Below are 20,433 nucleotides of genomic sequence, written 5' to 3'. Positions count from 1 at the left end.
TTCCATTCCTCCTTCGAAATTTCTCATTTCTTTTCTGTAACGAGAAATTTTTTCGAGCACCATAAATATATAAAGCCTTCTCCTCCGAAGTTCAATATATACTGGTGACATTATTTAAAGAAAGGACAGGTCAATCTTCCTTGTGCTAATAGGTAATAGTTTTTCTTTGTAACAGCGACTTATTGACAGTCCAAAATAGCCGCTAATGCTCTTTTGATAGTTCCATTGTTTATGAAAAGACTTGGTTTGGTTAATAATTTCACTTGGTTAGTTAATCACTAACCGTGTAAGTGGGTTCCTGTCACCACGGCATGGCGCGTCCTCAGGTTGCGGATCGAGGAGAAGGCCTCTAGATATAGAAGTTAGCTGCGAATATACTGAATAAGCAGCCGCGGACAGCCGACTAGGAGTGGTCCTCCAGCTTGGGGGTTTGGATAGGGCTAACAACCTCATCCTGTATTAAAAAAAGCACTTGTTCAGAAATATTCACAAAAGCCTCGGACAAGGACTGATAACTTGGCACGACCTCAGAAAAAAATGGACATGAAATTTGGAAAATGGAATATTAGAAGTCTTTATAGGGCAGGCGCGTTAAAATCCGTAACGAGTGAGTTAGAGCAATACAGGATGGATCTAGTAGGAGTTCAGGAAGTTAGGTGGGAAGGAAATGGATTTGTGAATTCCGGAAATTTTACGTTCTTTTACGGGGAAGGAAATAAAAATCACAAGTTAGGAACAGGGGTTTTCGTTCAAAAACGAATATTACCAGCAATTAAACGGGTTGAATTTGTTACTGATAGACTTTCTTTTATTACTCTTAAGGGACGGTGGTGTGATATTATTGTCTTAAATGTACATGCCCCAACTGAAGATAAGGATGACGATATAAAAGACATTTTTTACGGAGAAGTGCAACGGATATTTTACCAACTTCCGTGATACCATATGAAAATTCTATTAGGGGATTTCAATGCGAAGGTAGGAGGAGAGGATGTTTTCAAACCAATTGTAGGGAACGAAAGTCTGCATAAGGAAAGTAATGATAACGTTGTTAGACTCGTGAACTTTGCAACATTCAAAAACCTAATCGTGAAAAGTACAAAATTCCCACATCGCGACGTTCATAAATACACTAGGACATCACCAGACGGAAAAACACATAATCAAATTGATCACGTTTTAGTAGATAGAAGAAGGCAATCTAGCATAATTGATGTCCGGTCGTTTAGAGGGGTTGATTGTGACACTGATCACTGTCTGGTAGCAGCGATAATACGAGAGAGATTATCGTTGAATAAAGGTAATATTCAATGTCCGAAAACGGAGAGATTTAATTTAAAGAAATTAGAAGAGAGTCAGGTAAGAGAGGAATACCAGAACGAAGTGTCGAATAGATTCTCGGCTTTAGAAAATTCGGAGTGCACTAGTGTTGAGGATAACTGGATTGAAATTAGAGATAGCATTAAAATTTCAGCAAAATAAAAATTGGGACAAGCGGAAATACGTAGGAACAAACTATGGTTCGACCAGGAATGCATTAAACTAACAGAGAAGAGAAAACAGGCAACATTACGGTAGCTACAAAATCCGAATGAAATAACTACACAAAATTTCGCAGATATCAGGCGGGAAACTTCCAAAACTTTTAGAACAAAGAAACGCGATTTTCTGAAAGCTAAAATTACGGAACTTGAAGATAATAGTAAAAATAAAAACATACGGGACATGTATAAGGGGATCAGCGAATTTAAGAAAGGCTATCAACCTCGTGCTTAATATTAAAGAAATCTGGCGGTACAGTTCTCACTGATACGGATAACATCTTAAATAAATGGAAAGATTTCTTTGCCAATTTGCTTAAACCAACCAAAAACTAGCGTTCGTGGAGAAAAGGAGATACATACCGCAGAACCGTATATCCAGAACACAACCGAATAGAAGTAGAAACCGCTATAAAGAAATTAAAGAAACACAAATCTCCGGGTATAGGTGAAATTCCGGCTGACTTAATTTTAGCTGGAGGCGAAAAATTGTGGAACAAGATACACAAACTCATTCTCCTTATCTGGAAGAAGGAAGAATTGCCACAAGAGTGGAAAGAATCAATCATTGTTCCAATTCACAAGAAAGGCGACAAAACTGACTATAATAATTATCGAGGCATTTCTCTTCTCTCAACATCCTATAAAATCCTTTCAAATATTCTATTAGCAAGATTGACCCCATACACAGATGAAATTATTGGAGATTATCAGTGCGGATTTAGACGAAATCGATCAACTATCGACCAAATATTTACCATTCGCCAAATACTCGAAAAAAATGTGGAATACAATATCCCGGTACATCAACTATTTATTGATTTTTAGAAAGGCGTACGACTCGGTTAGAAGAGAAACATTATACAACGTTCTTACAGAACTTTGGAATACCGAGAAAGCTAATTAGATGGATTAAGATATGTTTAAAAGAATCCCAAAGTAAAGTCCGGAGAAGAAAATTTTTGTCCACGAGCTTTCACGTGGAAAATGGCCTGAAACAAGGAGATGCGTTGTCGCCATTATTATTTAACTTTGTTCTGGAATACGCTATAAGGAAAATCAAAGATAGCAACCAAGGCCTAGAGTTGAACGGTATTCACCAGGTTATGCCATATGCTGATGATGTAAATTTAATAGGGGATGATAGGAGAACAATATAAAGAAATGCAGAGATCTTATTAAACGCTTGCAGAGACATGGGTTTAGAAGTAAATGCAGAGAAAACTAAATACATGGAAGTGCGTCGGGACCGTAATACGGCAAATTATGGATGCGTTAAAACATTAAGTAATACTTTTGATAAAGTGGATAGTTTCAAATATCCAGGATCAATATTAACAGACGAAAATCATATTCACGAAGAAATTAAACGCCGACTAAAAGCAGGGAATTCGTGTTACTATTCGGTTCAAAATCTCTTGTCGTCGCGAATTCTGTCGAGGAATCTGAAGCTTAAAATATACAAAACGATAATCATGCCTGTTGTTCTGTATGGTTTCGAAACAAGGTCGCTTAGTCTGAGAGAAAAACATAGGCTGAAAGTATTTGAGAACAAGATCCTGAGACGAATATTTGAACCCAAGAGGAACGGGAATGTGAAATAGCGGAAACTTCATAACGGGGAACTACAATAATTTATACAGTTTAGTCAACATTGTTAGAGTCGTCAAGTTTAGGAGGCTTAGGTGGGCGGGTCATGTAGCTAGAATAGAAGAAAGTAGAAACGCTTTCAAAGTCTTGACTGGAAGACCAATCGGAAAACGACCATTAGGAAGACCTAGGCGCAGATGGGAGGACAATATTAAGATGGATCTCGCAGAGATTGGAATACAAAGTAGAAACTGGATGCGGTTAGCTAAGAATAGAAGTCAGTGGAGAGCTTTTGTGAACACGGCATTGAACCTCCGGGTTCCATAGGCCATGGAGTTAGTTAGTTTTCAGTTAGTTTAGTTAGTTAATTAATCACTATATCTTCTGACCGCTTGACAGAATAAGATTGTATTTTTGGCTGAAATGCTTGCTGAAACGGTATTTAACAACTTAAACTACTGATGAGGGAGAATAAAACTGTGCATGCTTCTTTCGTCCCTCCAATAGGGCCGTTTTAACCATCCCGGTGCCATAAGCACTTCAAATTTTTACGCCCCGCACTATTTCCAGAACACCCCTCTTCAGTTATTACCTTGTCAGTTTTGTTTCGGGAGGGAGTTTCCCTTAACTCTTTTACTCTTTTCCATTTCTTTGTTTCTGCGTGTTTTAGAGTCTTTCCATTATCCACCACCTATGGACCCGCCGTGTCCAGGACTGGCAACCGGCAGCCGTAAGGAAAGGATAGTGGCATGGTTTGGCTATTCTTGTTCGTTTCTTACCTTGCTTTGCATTTATAGGTTTCTCGTAAATTATTATAATTAAAAAGTACATACGGAATCATTTCTATTGTCTCGGCTTTTGTCTGCTAAAAGCAGAAAACACGTATTTTTCCTAATCTTCGTATAGTTAATAGTTTTTTTTTTTTTTAACCCTCCGGTTATACTCAGAGAACTGTACATAAGTATTCTTATTTATCAATATAAATCTATTTTCAATTAACAAAAGTAAAATTATATGTATCACATTTATGAAAGTAACCAAGAAAATTCTGTCGCTTTTGTGAAGGTCTGTGTTACATTGGCCCTGACACCATGAGTTGAACGCGAATGGAGATAAGACGAAGGTCACTTGTTGGTGGGGGTATAGCCAACATACTACCTGGTTGTGCCAGTTCAGTTGCAACGCGAACTTGCAGAGTGAACATGGGACCTCCACATAGCATCATAAGGACGTATATGCTGTGCAAGTTCAAACTAGGATCAAACGCCGCTGTAACGGGGCGGGATGTATGTCAGGCCTTTGATGAGGGTGTAGTGACTACGCGGACAGCGTAGCGATATTTTAACAAGTTTAAGGATAATGACCAGGGCCCGGATCTTGTTGACCTAAAATTTTCTAGAAAGTGATCTATAAAATGACACTAAAATTCCTGTAAAATGCCCCTAAAATTCACAAAAATTGACCTAAAACTTGCGTTTTCTTAAATGTTTATTTCGTAAAACATTGACATTTTTAAAATATCCATTGGATTTTAATTAACGTTTGTCACTCATATTCAAAAAGTTTTGTTTCAGTTAGTTGCAGTCTATTGATCATTTATGTCTGTTGATCAGTCCATTGTACGGCATTGTAAGTATTGAAAGCGTCAGTTCACTCCCGAGTTGAAACTAAGAAGCACTCTTAAACAATAAAAGTTCGCAAGTGTAGACTACATGAGAATAATAGATAAAAACCATGTTTAAAATCTTTGTACGCCTTCTAATTCATTTTTAGTTATTCATGTGATCACATCCTTTGTGGTCAACAACCCAAAGCTATCTGTTTGGACATCTAACAACCCCCACGTTTTGTTAACCAGTTACAGTTTAGTTTTCTTTAGCTTGTTAAGAATGCAGTTTTTCCACCCCAAATAGTCAGGAAGCAAGAAAAGAGATTATTCAACTTCGTCTTTTCCACAACTGTAAACCGTGTTCATTTAAAGATTTTCTTATGTAGAAGAAAAAAATAAAAAGACCATAAGAGACCTAAAAGTTACCTTAAAATATTAAAAAAATGACCTGAAATTTCAAAACGGCAAAAAATGACTAAAAGTTGAGCGGAAAAATATATATTTTTAGAACCTAGAGTTGATGGATAACGTTTTTATTAGAATTTGCCTTGTCTTATACGCAGTGGCGTATTTAGGGGGGTGGCTTCCGGGCTTAAGCCCCCCACGAAATCTTACTTAGTATAGTAAAGTAAATGAAATATCTTGCAGAATTTTCACATTTCCAGGCAAAGCCCCCCCTGAAAGTTAGCAAAGCCCCTCCCGAAACAAAATCGTAAATACGCCACTGCTTATACGTAACAGAAAAAAGTTGACTTGTCAACAAAATCCGGGCCCTGGTAATGACAAAACACTCGAAGACGCACCACGTGCAGGAAGATCAACACATGTACAAAATGAAGAACCTCAGGCAGCAATTGAGGCGAACAGTGGCCAGACATGTGAGGAACTGGAACTACAATTCAGTGTAAGTGGACAAACCATTCGGCAGCACCTCCATCAACTTAGAAAGCACTACAAGTTTAGTCGATGGGTTCAACATGATTTGACTCCGGGCCAGAAGGCAACCCGAGCAGACACCTATGTTTCTTTGCTGTCTCGTCTGAGGAAGGAGCCATTTATGGACAGGGTGTTGTCATGTGGTGAGAAGTGGGTCCTGTAGGAAGCACTATACATCATCCCAGCATCCCATGAACCGGTTCCAAAACAATCGAAAACAGCACTGTATCAGTAGAAGGTTCTCCTGAGTGTTTGGTGTACTGCACGCGGCATCGTGCATTGGGAACTGCTACCAGCTGGTCAGAGCATCAATGCAACTGTGTACTGTTAGCATTTGAGCTGTGTTCAAGAAAAACTCAAAACTCTGAAGCCAGAACTTCTGAATCGCTAAGAGGTTCTCCTGTTACTGGACAACGCTAAGCCCCACGTGGCTAGGATGACCAGGGATACCATTCTACGCCTTGGATGGGAAACACTATTGCATCTGCCATATTTCCCGGACATTGCACCCCTTCGATTATCACCCGTTCCATTCCTTGGACAATCATCTTAAAGGACGCCAGTTTAAATCCCTACTAGGGGTGCAAAATGTACTTGATACCTTCTTTGCTTGACGGCCTACCAAGTTCAACTGCGATGGAATCCATTGCCTTCCAGAACTTTGGCACTTTCAAAGCCTGATGAGGCATTTTTAATCATACGCACTCTTGTGTTTATGCGTGCTATTACCCCAAATCAGGCCATCTTGATTTTTTTGTTCTTGACTGGCATGCGTAAATATTATAACAAAATAGTAACAATATATTTATTCTAAATTGACTATTCTGACTATTCATACATATTGACTACAAAAATACCGTACCCTAGAAGTAAGTTTGAACTTAACCACGAAAGAAAACTGGTGAATTTTTTTTTTAAGAAAAACAAAGATTTTCAATATATGGTCATACTCCGCAGTACGTTCTCTGCAGAACTCTCCCACTCAAGGGAGGTTTGTTGGGCACGTTGTTGGTAGGGTTGAGCACCTTGCAGGCCTTCTCCTTCTCCTGCTTCTTTTAAACAGGGATGCGTGCAATTATACACAGCGTGCCATTACCCCGTTTCCCCCCATATATATATATATATATATATATATATATATATATATATATATATATATATATATATATATATATATATATATATATATATATATATATATATATATATATATATATATATATATATATGCGTATATATGCATGTATTAACACTGCAAAGAATAACACACAATTTTTTAGAAACATGAACGATATTGTGTATCTAGAAATAAAAAAGCCTAAAAAACAAAAATTAAAGGAGAAACGTAAAATACCAAAAATTCTGAATACTTTTTTAGGCCTTGTGTACCTTCCAAAGTTCTGAAACCGTCTATGATTTTTTTTTAACGAAAAGAGAAAGAAGAAAATATTAACGAAGATATCCGTGGTGAGGAACCTAACCTTGGAGATTTTTCAATGCTAACGAATAATAATGGGTGTTCGATTCTTAAATCTCTTGCTTCACTATTATATATTAATTCATTTCAAATGTGAATTGAGAAGCAACTAACAACACCAACAGTAACCAAACCAGTTAAGCGTTGAACAAAAACTAGTCATGCTTACTTGCACATCTAGTATTACGGGACCATTTTCACTTTTAGGAAATGTGTTTTTGGAAAAGACGGCTAATAATAACAATAAAAGTAAGACAAAAAAAAAAATAAATCGTATCGTATTACATAAGGAGCACATACTACACATATACGCGCCGTAAGGAATGCTGTTATCTTTCACATCAAAATTGAATGAAGAGGCATAGTGGATCAGTGATAAAGAGCTTACCAGGAAGAGGCTTTCAATTCGACCCATATATATTTTGTATGTGTGTTGTGTCTATGTTCACACATAACTTCAATGAAGTTCCATCAATTTTGATGGTCCTTTCTTTGTTTAAAAAAACATGCTTTCCCGATGATCCCATATATATTTCATTATTCCACAATGACTGTCTTTGGAACTAGATTATAAAACACCGCAATAAATGTAGAGTGAAAAGCAAAATTAACCGACATTCACGAATATACGAATGTTCACGCATAACTTGGACATAGAACCACCGATTTCGATAGTTCTTTCTTTTTTCGAAAGAGTATGCTTTTGCAACAGTGGTACCATATAAATTTCACTAGGATCCATGACAGGCTTCGGAGCTGCATCATGGAATTCTTCAAAGGCTGGCAGTGTTAATATTAAAATTAACTGACTTCATTGAGTTCATATTCACAAATAACTTCAACATAGACCTACCGATTTTGATTATTCTTTTCTAGTTTCAAAGCGTATTATTCTCAAAGGTTCTATATAAATTTAATCATGATTTTATGTGTCTCTGGAGTTAGACTATGAAACTCATCAACAGGTGATCGTATTCATACCGTATATATATATTCGTATGGATCTATGGCGAAAAGTGCATAGTTTCAGAGCTAGGACTGTCCAAAATCGCAAAAAAGTCAAATTTCAAGAGGCCCTATTTCGAATTCGAGAGACTGTGGACGGTGGTCCTTATCAGCGTATAGGAAGTCACGCATACCCAATCCAAAAATGCATATTTCATTAATGTTCAATGGGTGTACAGATTATTCCCTGCAGGGTGAAATTCCCAGACATGCTATCAACCGAATTTTGAGATATGCTCTGACTTTATGATTGGTCCAAAGTAGGCAAACGGGTAAGCATTAATAGCAGTGAACACGGAATTCTTTGGCGCGATGTCGGAAGTGTTAAGGATCGTCAACAGCACGATCTCTCGTACTCAGGAGAACGCATGGTGCGATGTTTTCTTTCACGCTGATAAGTGAAGAAAATGTAAATATACCGTGACGAAATGCAGATCATCAAACGTTATTCCGAACACAAAGAAACATGGAGCTGCCGGTTTCTAACACGTCTGCCTTCCCGAAGCATTGGATGTCGATTGTTGTCAAGGTTTACCTCTTGCCTACTTTGGACCCTTCTTGAAATCAGGGTATATCTGAAAACTCTATTGAAAACATATCTGAGAATTACACCCTGTAGGGAATACCCTCTACTCCTATTGACAATTGATGAAATATGCATCTCTGGATTGTGTATGAATGGCTTCCTTTACACTGATAAGAAACACCATCCACAGTTTCTGGAATTCGAAATAGAGCCTCTTGAAATTTGACTTTTTCGAGAGTTTGGGCAGCCCTAGCTCTGAAACTATGCACTTTTCGCCACAGGTCCATATGAACTTTTCTCTTATTTTGATGTGAGGAATCACCCCTTACACTATAAGCGTTGTGGCTTTGCATTCAAAAAGTCGTGGGTTCAGTTCTTGAGACCACACTGTAAAAAATCTTTGTTATTTCAACGACATGCCTATGTGTTAACACAATTGTGTGATTAAAATATAACACAAACAGATGGTTAGAACAACTCACTCTCCATTTGGAGTTGTCTGTCAATTGCTAATACTTGAAATGACACATAGCCTGTATGTTAAATTAACACAAGTGTAGAATTTTCGGTGTTGTTTTCTGCGTGATTGCCAAATATGATGGCCATCTAATTATATAGGCTTATGTACCGAAGCTACAGTCAAACACAGTAGAAATAAATACTTAAACAAATCCAGGTATACACAAAATTTCAACATGCAAACCGCGCGATGTGTTCTCAATTGTTTTACATAATGTTTCTGAAGAAATATGCCAACAGCGAGAAACAACACCATATTACTGTGTCACTTCTACACTGCACTAGAGCTCACCAGTCAACATCTGGGACAGTGTTTTCAAAAATGGCGGAAAACCAGTAACACTCAACCAATAGCGTAGCCAGGATGTGTGTTTGGGAGGGGGGCAAGTGCTGTTATAGGTACATATAGAAAAATTACAAACAAAAAATATATAAACATAAAAATATATTTAAAAAATTACAAACATCAAAGTACCAAAGTACATTGTCGGACCTCTTTGGTGGGGGGCGGCCCCTCTGACCCCCCTTCCCTACGCCACTGCACTCAACACTTTTCCCCACACTACCGACCCTGACATGGTGTCGAATCAACAACGAAAATACTAACCAGATCCGAATTTAACACCACTCAACACCGAATTTAACACCGGCTGTGTGTTAAAAACGTAACACACCGCATTTAACACCGCATGTGCGGGGCCTGTGTGGAATTAACACCGCATAGTGGTAGTCACGCTGGAACCACTGCCCTGTGTTAAATCTGAGTTGAATTAACACAACCATTTTTTACTGTACAGGCACTGTGCATTTCCAAAACAATTCTTCATTCATGCAACAAATGGTAACGCATGTTTAGTAGGCTAACCCATTTTACAGGAAGTTAGAGTCCTACCTTTAGTTTAAGTATCTAGTTAAACTACTCGGCTAACGAAAAACTAGAAAAAAATAATAAACTTAAAATAAAAATAACTGACTTCAAGAACTCATTAAAAAGCAGAAAATAAGATAAGCGTTAAAAGTAGAAACTAATAATAATAAGCGATTAAAGCTGAAAATAATTCATTACATTATCTGTAAAAAAAAAAAAAAAAAAAAAAAAAGGTATATGTCAAACCAAGTAAATTAATGGCTATTATAAAATTAAGTTGAATGGTAATTTTACGAGGCATTAATTTATTTGGTTTGGCACAAATTTAATTTTTTAAATAAAAATGGTAATGAATTATTTTAAACTTTTAGGCGCTTATTATTATTTTCTACTTTTTAGCGCTTTTGTTGAAATCGGTTAATAGAATATTGATTTTTTAAAATTAAGTTTTCATTAAAGAATTCTTCTATTTCTTCTCCCCCTCTTTATGCTATCGATTATTTGATAGTTATTCATTTTTATTAATCATTCGCTTCCTATAACCTAAAGTATTTTAATTGATTAACGTACTTGGCATTGCTATAGAGATTTTTGCAAATGATGGCCACAATGTATGTTGGTCCATTCAGTAGCTAATTGTTACGTTGGTGTTTGAAACTAAATTGTCTTTTGCACTCCACATGATGTTTTTTCTCTTTCTTCCTTTCTTTGTTTTCTTTTTTTCTTTTTTTTTGGGGGGGGGGGGTGATTGAAAGACATTGTAGCCAGAAAGTCGTGCCAAACTGCCTAGTCTATTTTAAGTAATCGCATAAAGGAAATACGTATGTATGTATATACAAAAGACTGTAAACTAAATGTTATAAACAAAATGTTTATTTACGTTCGACTATTCTAAAAACACATCTCAATTATATTATTATTATTATTATTATTATTATTATTATTATTATTTTAAATTTAATTCACAATTTTATATGCATATGAACCGGAAAGTTGATATTTGCTTTGCTTAGAATAGCTTATACAGTAAATCGACAAAAAACATTACTAAACAAATTCTACTAGAATTCTGAAAGAAATTTTGTCCTTTACAAGTATGCAAAAGGATTAATTACTTCATCGCAAACTTTAGTCGAACCCCACCACCATTACCAAAGCTAATTTCTGGTGACGTCACTGGAAATATATTCGATAGATATTCAGACAGGCATATCAATTTTCCTAGATACTGAATTCTCATTTTAGGGTTGCCAGATTTTTTTTAAATGGTCTTACGATTTTTAAGGGAAAGAAAGGGAAATTAGAAAGGAGATATTTAGAATTTTCATATAGCAAACATACATTGTTTCATACGGTAACGTAGGAAAATATTAAGTAGAAACTGTTATATTTTCATTTAAAATAATTTGAACAATTCCCGGTGCGATCTCAAGTGGTTCGTGTCCTACGTTAAAGTGTTTGTCTTCGTCTGATATATCATCGGTGCTAAAAGGGACGCTAAATTTAAATCAAACCAACCAAGTATATTACACAAATCTTTGTTGCTATTTAATTGTATTTTAATGAAATTTTTGCATTTGTTAACAGTTCATGTGCTTTCTTAAACGTTCAAAAGTATCTTTGTAGTATATATCGAAATTCGCAACCACTTAGGTTTCTGTTTTTGTGGAGGTGAAGTGAATATACATATGGGGTGAAGTGGTGAGAAGATGTGTCCTCGACACAATGAGAAAAGAGCCGCAGAGAAATTTTTGAAAAATTTAAATTTTGCTTCAATTTCACTTTTTGGAACTCAGTATCATGGATCTAAATTACCATAATTTCCTTATTTTTGAAGTTATTGGGCTCATCCACGTGTCACTTGAAAGCTTAATTTTCGCTCTTTCAGTTGATCTTAAGTAACCTTGCAAAAGGCTACACTGTCAAACATTAATGGGCATATAAACAAATTTAGGTTATTATTATTATTATTATTATTATTATTATTATTATTATTATTATTATTATTATTATTATTATTATTATTATTATTATTATTATTATTAGTAGTAGTAGTAGTAGTAGTAGTAGTAGTAGTATTACAATTTGTGCCATTACTCAAAAGTTACAACAATGAAACTTTTGAAACTTTTTTTGTAAATTCACCTTAATACGTACATGGTATGGTTAAAAAATAAAGAGAGTTTTTTTTTGTATTTTTGTAATTATTATTTTTTGTGTACGGAAATATACAGTTTTAAGTTTTGTTACAAATTGTGTCATTCTTCGTAAGTTACAACTATGAAACTTTCGAAACTTTTTAAATAGAATTATCTTAACACATAAATGATATGATTAAAAAATAAAAAGAGTGCTTTTGGTATTTTTGTATCTTTTTTAAAAAAATTTTACATGTACTGAAATATACAGTTTTAAGTTTTGTTACAAATTGTGTCATTGCTCATAAGTTACAACTATGACGCTTTTGAAGCTTCTTTTTATAGAATCATTTTATCACATACATGATATGGTTAAAAAATAAGAAGGGTGCTTTTGGTATTTTTGCAACTATAATTATTATTATTATTATTTGTGTTTTAAATGTACAGAAATATATAGTTTTAATGTTGTTAACAGATTATGCTTTTCCTCTGATGTAGTGATGGCCAATTCCGGAATTTTTATTTTCCGGATTCCGGAAAAATCTGGAATTCAGAAAAATTCCGGAAAATCAACTTTTCTCCCAATTGTACCATCGCTTACAACTATCAAACTTTTGTAACTTTTTATAGGATTAGTTTGCATTTACTAACGAAAAGGGATACCTTTTTGTAATAATTTTGAAAATGGAAAATATAGGCCTAGCAATGTAAGGGGTTGAGTGATTATTACAAACCCTATCAACAGAAATAAGAAATAATAGACTAATGTACACCCATGTCCAAAATTATTGTCGCATGTCTATAAATATGTTTCGTAGGAACAATTTGATAACGAATTCGCTCGGTATTTCTTATAATGTTAGTATGTGTATAATCGGCAAAGACATATATGTGGTAAGAGCAGTAAATAAGAACAATAAAACGAAAATAAAACTTTCTTGTCCATTTAACAACATTTTGTTTTTCTCATTCTACGTTTCTTATTTATAATTCTTTTCCTATGAAATTTACCACAAATATACATTTTCCGATTATACACATAGTATCAGTATTAAAAGTACCCTTAAAAATTATTATTAAATTATATTCTTACAAGAAGGCATTTATAGATATGCAACAATCATTTGGACATGAGTGTACATAGATGGAAACAATAAACATACATATCAGTAATACTTCTTAAAATTACATAGATTTACATACAAAATGTTGTGTCCTGTATTTCACACTTCATTCTTTTCATTGATGATAAGATGTCTTCTTTTAATTTTGCTTTCAGCTGCATAAGTACGGGCTGATTGGCTTGTAAGAGATAGAACAGGAACTTCCCAGATGATGTTTTCAAAAGGTATCCAACAAAAGTCTTCATTTTCCGGTCAGTAGAATATAGAAGACCCAGAGTGATTCATGAATTGCACTCTGACGTACAAAAATAATAATTACAAAAATACCAAAAGCACACTTTTCATTTTTTTTAAACCATATCATGTATGTGCTAAGACGATCCTATAAAAATGGTTCCAAGAGTTTCACAGTTGTAATTTACGAGCAATGATACAATTTATAACAAAACTTAAAACTGTATATTTCAGTACATGTGAAATACCAAAAAAATAATAGTTACAAAAATACAGGGTGCGGCACGTAAAACCGGCCCGTAAAGTGAACACATAAAATGAAATGTAATGTATTGAATATGATTAACTACAACACATAAATGAAATGTAATGTATTGAATATGACTATTCACCTTCACAGCAGGTGCCCACTTCAACACACATGTGAGCACGATTGAGGAGATTCATATATACCCTTGTCAGTTCTTGTGTTGTAATGCTATTGGGACATCCTGGATCCTGGTCTTGAGTTCTTCAATTCTGTGTGGATTTGTTTCGTATACTCTTCCCTTTAACAGTCCCCATAAGTAAAAGTCGCACGTGGACAAGTCTGGTGACCGAGGAGGCCACAAGCCTTTGCTGATTGTCCTCTCTGGTATAAACATCTCATGCACAAGGGACAATGATGCAGCTGATGTGTGGCATGTTGCACCGTCCTGCTGAAAGTAACATAACTGACGCTCCTCTTCGGTCAAGTGTGTATAAAACTCCTTCAGGATTCCCATATACACGTCACTGTTCACTGTCGTCTCAAAGAATATGGGCCCAATAACGCGTGTGGCGGAAATGGCACACCAGACACCAATCTTCTCATCATGCAAGGGTACCTGGTAGATTGCATGTGGATTTTCTGTCGACTAATACCGGTTGTTTTGGGAATTTACGTACCCAGACAGGTGGAACCACGCCTCGTCACTCATGATGAGCATTAGTGGATCCAAGAAACCACTGGCAACATTGCTCAACAGCCATGAACGGAAATGCACCCTCTTCTGCAGGTCAGGCTCCTTCAGTTCTTGCACAACACTTATCCGGTACGGTTTTAACTTCAGTCTCCTTAAAACACGTCTGCAACTTCTCTCACTCGCATGAACCTGTTGACTCAATTTCCTGGTTGACTTTCGAGGACTTCTTGTCATTATCTCCTCCACCTGCATCTTTAATTCAGGTGTGCAGACAGATGGTCGTCTGTTCCTGGGAGCATTTTGAACCGATCCTGTACGCCGCCATTTTTCAATCAATTCCTGAATGGTGCTTTTTGCTGGCACAGAACGTCATGGAAATTTCTCCCGAAACAAATTCTTTGTTTTCACAAAAGATCCAGTGAGAATGAACCCTTCAACAATGGCAACACGCTCGGGTATCGAATACGGCATTATCACACACTGACACTAACCCGGCTTAACACAACGAGGCCTTTTTCTCAACTGGTTTCGACAAGTTTCACTGGCTGCGGCTGCACGTGACTGCTGCAGATCACGTAAGTCGACCCGACCTCGACACGCCATCTCTTGGTAGGAAGGTAGATTATTTAAGTGTTGCCAAAACACAATATACCAGAATATTACGACGGGCCGGTTTTACGTGCCGCACCCTGTACCAAAAACACCCTTTTTATTTTTTAACTATATCATGTATGTGCTAAGATGATTCTATTTAAAAAGTTTCAAAAATTTCATAGTTGTAACTTACGAGCAATGACACAATTTGTAACAAAACTTAAAACTGTATATTTTCGTACATAAAAAATAACAATTACAAAAATACAAAAACACCCTCTTTATTTTCTAACCATACCATGTTCGTGTTAAGGTGAATGTACAAAAAAAAGTTTCAAAAGTTTCATAGTTGTAACTTTTGAGTTATGGCACAATTTGTAAAAAAAAAAAAAAAAAAAAAAAAACCTAAAATTTGTTTATATATCCATTAATTTTTTGACAGTGTAGCCTTAAGATCAACTGAAAGAGCGAAAATTAAGCTTTCAATTGATACCTGGATGAGCCCAATAACTTCAAAAATAAGGAAGTTATGGTAATTTAGATCCATGATACTGAGTGCCAAAAAGTGAAATTGAAGCAAAATTCACATTTTTCAAAAATTCTCCGCGGCCCATTTCTCATCCAAAAAATCGAAAAAAAAAATAATTTAGCATAATTTCATTGATATTTATGTATGAAAAACTTTGAAGAGAATCTGAGACATTGAAGCACTGTGCTCTAGATGATTTGACATGGAATGACCCCTACATGATGTAAAGGTGCATAAGCTATTGTTGTAGAAATGCTTAATAAGCAAATAGACATACCAACCCAAGATCGTGTCCAAAGTGCCGTCTCATGGGCTTTGAGTTCTCTGACCTTACAAGAAAAAGCACAAGATTTGGGTTCCCAATAGGTCTTGAACCCAGGTTTTTCCTATACGAGACTGTGGTTTAGAGGACAGACAAGAAATAATAGAAATGTTTTATTATTCGTAGCACGTAAACATAAACTTCTTCTACAGGTGTGTACAGTACACCAGTACACACCACACACCAAAGAAAAAAGCCTGCCTGGTTCATACCTTAAGAAAAATATTGTCCATCGTTAGCCACCACTTTCGCCCATCTGTCAGGCAATGTACGGATTCCGTGGCGAAAGAAGTCCTCATCCTTGGAAGCGATCCAGTCAGAGACCCATGTTTCGATATCTTCTGAAGAAGTAAACCGCTGTCCAATCAAATCGTTGTTCATGCAATCGAACAAGTAGTAGTCCGAAGGAGCAACGTCTGGTGAATACGGCGGGTGGGGTAAAACTTCCCATCCGACATTTTCTAAATAGGTTTTGACCGGTTTTGCGACATGTGGGCGAGCGTTATCATGTTGAACAATAAGTTTATCATGTCTGTTCTCCCATTCTGGTCGTGTTCTGGCCAGAGCTTGCTTCAAACGCATTAATTGTCGTCGATAACGTTCTCCATTCATAGTTTCACCCGGTTGCAGCAGCTCATAGTACACCACACCTTTCATATCCCACCATATGCACAGCATAACCTTTGCACAGTGAATATCTCGTTTTGGTTGTGATGGACCTGGTTCACCTGGTTTCACCCAGGCCTTTTTTCGTTTAGGATTCTCGTAATGGATCCACTTCTCATCACCCGTAATAATTCGATGCAGAAACCCCTTTCTGCTCTGTCGTTGAAGCAGCAATTCGCAAATGGTTTTTCGTCTTTCAACGTCTCTGTCTTTCAATTCATGTGGAACCCAATGTGACATCTTTTGAATCATTCCCATGGCTTTCAAGCGTTTGGAGACTGTTGTTTGATCAACGCCTAATGCTGCTGCAAGTTGTTCCTGCGTTTGACACGAATCCTGCTCGAGCAATGCTGTCAATTCTTCGTCTTGAAATGTTTTTGGCTGTCCAGCTCGCTCTTGGTCTGCCAAGCCGAAATCACCACTTCTAAACCGTGCAAACCACTTCTGACACGTTCGCTCAGCTAGAGCATGGTCACCATACACTTCCACCAAAATACGATGACTTTCAGTCGCACTTTTCTGCATGTTAAAGTAATGCAGCAGGACACCCCGCAAAAACACTTTATCAGGCACAAATTGCGCCATGTTTACTTAACTACAAACTGGTGTTGTTGACGCTTTAATCCACTGCCCTATACTACGAACGATACACGATGACAGGGGTTTGCAACACATGTGTGGATACACGGAACTGTGGGACGCTCCGTTCGTTGCGCCATCTCTTGTCCACCCGCACGAATTAATTCCTAGACCAAATATATATATATATATATATATATATATCCGTATAACACTGCTATCAAAGGAAAATATAAGCAAGCCTGTTTCGTGCAGAAAACGAAAAAAAAAAAAATGGAAATCTTCGCGCACAGTAAGCAATATGATGCTTCGTAAATCTTTATGGTGTCAATGGCAACCTACACACATATACACACACCAAAGGAAAAAAAAGCCTAATTCGTGCAGTAAAAAAAAAAAAAAAAAAAATGGAAAACGTTGCTAACAGATTAATACGTGTTCGTAATAGAGCACTGTTTGATGACGACACTAAAAGAGTTGAAGCTGCGCCCACATTGTTGACACGGATCACTTTCCACATATAAGCACTTTTTTTTTTTTTTTTTTTTTTTTTTTTTTGACAAAGGCTCCTACACAATACTCATAGCACCATACTGACATTTTCGGAAGTGAATCCAGTAAAGGTCTTAAATGGTATTGGGTGCGTGAAAGGATTTGTAATAAAAACCACATTGGTCATATGTGGAATCCCTAGAAGCGATCGACGAAGACACAATACGATCTGCCTTACGACGTACGTCCACACGTGGTGCCTTTGTTAGGACCTCAACACCGTTCTTGCGATTGCTGCGGTTGACAGTTTTTGCAAGAATTTTGATTTTCGGAGATCGCAATATCAACCGAAGTAACCATGAGCCAGCACTTCTGAATCGCAAAGGGGTCCTTTAGTTACAGGTAGTGCTCTCAAACGGGTCGGGTTGACCCGACCCGACCCGTGACCCGACCCGACCCGAGTCGGGTCGGGTCAGCTCGGGTCGGGTTACGGGTCGGGTCGGGTCAGGTCAACTCGGGTCGGGTTGTCGGGTCGGGTCAGTCGGGTCAGCTCGGGTCGGGTTATCGGGTCGGGTCACTCGGGTCGGGTTGTCGGGTCGGGTCAGTCGGGTCAGCTCGGGTCGGGTTATCGGGTCGGGTCACTCGGGTCGGGTTGTCGGGTCGGGTCAGTCGGGTCAGCTCGGGTCGGGTTGTCGGGTCGGGTTATTCGGGTCGGGTTGTCGGGTCGGGTCAATCGGGTCAGGTCGGATCGGGTTGTCGGGTCGGGTTATTCGGGTCGGGTTGTCGGGTCGGGTCAATCGGGTCAACTCGGGTCGGGTTATCGGGTCGGGTCACTCGGGTCGGGTTATCGGGTCGGGTCAGTCGGGTCGGGTTGTCGGGTCAGTCGGGTCGGGTTGTCGGGTCGGGTCAGTCGGGTCAGTTCACTTTGGTCAACTAAGTTTAGGTTGAGCTTAAACTCGGCTGGAGTCGAAAACTGCTGTTTTACACTACCTGCGTAATTAAAAATAGCAATTTTCAATTGATTTTATAGAAGCCATAAATGTATTTTGAACACTTGCAGCTAGTGTTTTTATGGTAAATGCTTATTTTTGTACTTGTGTGTACTTTAATTTTTAAATGTGGAAGATTGATTTTACCAATCGACTGTAATATTAATATCTACGCCAATGTGGAGTCTGGATTTAGAACAAAACTAGAAGTTGTTTAAGCAAGGCCAAAAGAAAGATTGGATATGGACGACCAAGCCCAAGCAGGGCCGCGGTAGCTCAGTGGTAGAGAATTCATCTCTGGTGCATGGTGTCCATGGTTCGATCCCAGCTTGTGTTCAGTAGGCTTTGTGGTGGAGAAACGCCGTGTAGTGGGTTTTCTCGGGGTTCTCCTGTTTCCTCCCACTTTCTTCATTCCACCATTTCATTCATTTCTCATGGTCACCATATCCCTTAGCCTCGAAGCAGAATCGAGGGACCTTAAACTCAGGGGTGTAGCTAAGGGGGGGCATCGGGTCCAGGCCCCCAAATGGTTTCCTGCCCCCCCCAATGACCAGCTTTAAAAACATCATAGTAAAATTATCTAGCTTTCTTCATTTAAAAGTAACAAAGTTATTGACAATTAATAATATATGGTAAAATAGTATGGAGAAATATTGTTTTTCCATACCGATCGAAAAATAGGATACATTTTTGTGACAGCAGATTACACAATTTACTGCGATTTATATTTGACAGTTTAAAGACAAACATTTTAACAAGATATTATAAATACAGCCATAAAACAAAGGTACTAAACTGATTTGTAAGTACATTATATTTTTATATGCTTTAACAAGTATTTTAAAAGACAGAGAATGGAAAATTTGGTGAGAAACAATGTTTTTATTCAGTTTGGATTTCATTCGCTCTCTTTTATTTCTACTCAGTGTAATAAAATAATTGTTTTTTTGTTTTTTTTTTTTTAGTCACGAATAATAAATAAATATTTTTGTCAGGAAACTATAAAGAAATTAAGTGAAATTTAAAGAAAATCAATCTTGTGTACATAGGTTCTGTATACAAGGTCTTAAATTTAAATAAAAAGGTAACCAAGAAAAGTTTTGTTGCTTTTTCATCCACCACCTTCGAACACCGATACGTCACCTAACCTGGAAGATCACAAATAGTCCCCATCAACATCGACGACCTTCTGAAAACGTTCCTGAAGGCCATGGAATTCATCGCGGTAGAAGTTGGTGGGTCGTGAAACGAAGAAGGTATCAGGTGCATTTTGGACTTTTACTAGGGATTTGAATTGGCGGCCTCTAAGGTGATTGTCCAAAGAATGGAACAGGTAATAATCGGATGGTGCAATACCCGGGGAATATAGTGGTTGCAATATTGTTTCCCATCCAAGGCGGAGAATGGTGTCCTGAGTCATCCTAGCCACGTGGGACTTAGCGTTGTCCCGTAAACGAGGACCCATTTGCAATTCAGAAGTGATGGCTCCAGAGTTTTGAGTTTTTGTTGAGCACAGCTCAACTGCTGACACTACACAGTTGCATTGATACTCTGACCAGCTGGTAGCAGTTCCCGATGCACGATGCACCAAACACACAGAAGGACCTTCTTCTGGTACAGTGCTGGTTTCGGCTCTTTTGAAAGCGGTTCATGGGATGCTAACCAATGATGACGGCGCCGTGGAAATTCGTATAGGACCCACTTTTTTATCACATGTCAACGCCCTGTCCAGAAATGGCTCCGAAACA

The 20,433-nt window shown here is 37.5% G+C and overlaps 1 protein-coding gene across 1 annotated transcript in view; it reads left to right on the top strand.

Moving 5' to 3' along the window:
* The window catches only part of bbx (bobby sox), a 205,292-nt gene that overhangs the window by 85,294 nt on the left and 99,565 nt on the right, over positions 1-20,433 (top strand). The gene's annotated exons all lie outside the window — the stretch shown is intronic.

The sequence above is a fragment of the Thermobia domestica genome, chromosome 9 (genome assembly GCF_964235325.1).
Source record: "Thermobia domestica chromosome 9, izTheDome1.hap1.1, whole genome shotgun sequence".
In the NCBI taxonomy this organism is placed as follows: Eukaryota; Metazoa; Arthropoda; class Insecta; order Zygentoma; family Lepismatidae; genus Thermobia; species Thermobia domestica.
Note: the sequence above shows the minus strand (reverse complement) of the source record. Positions and strands in the feature narration are given on the sequence as shown.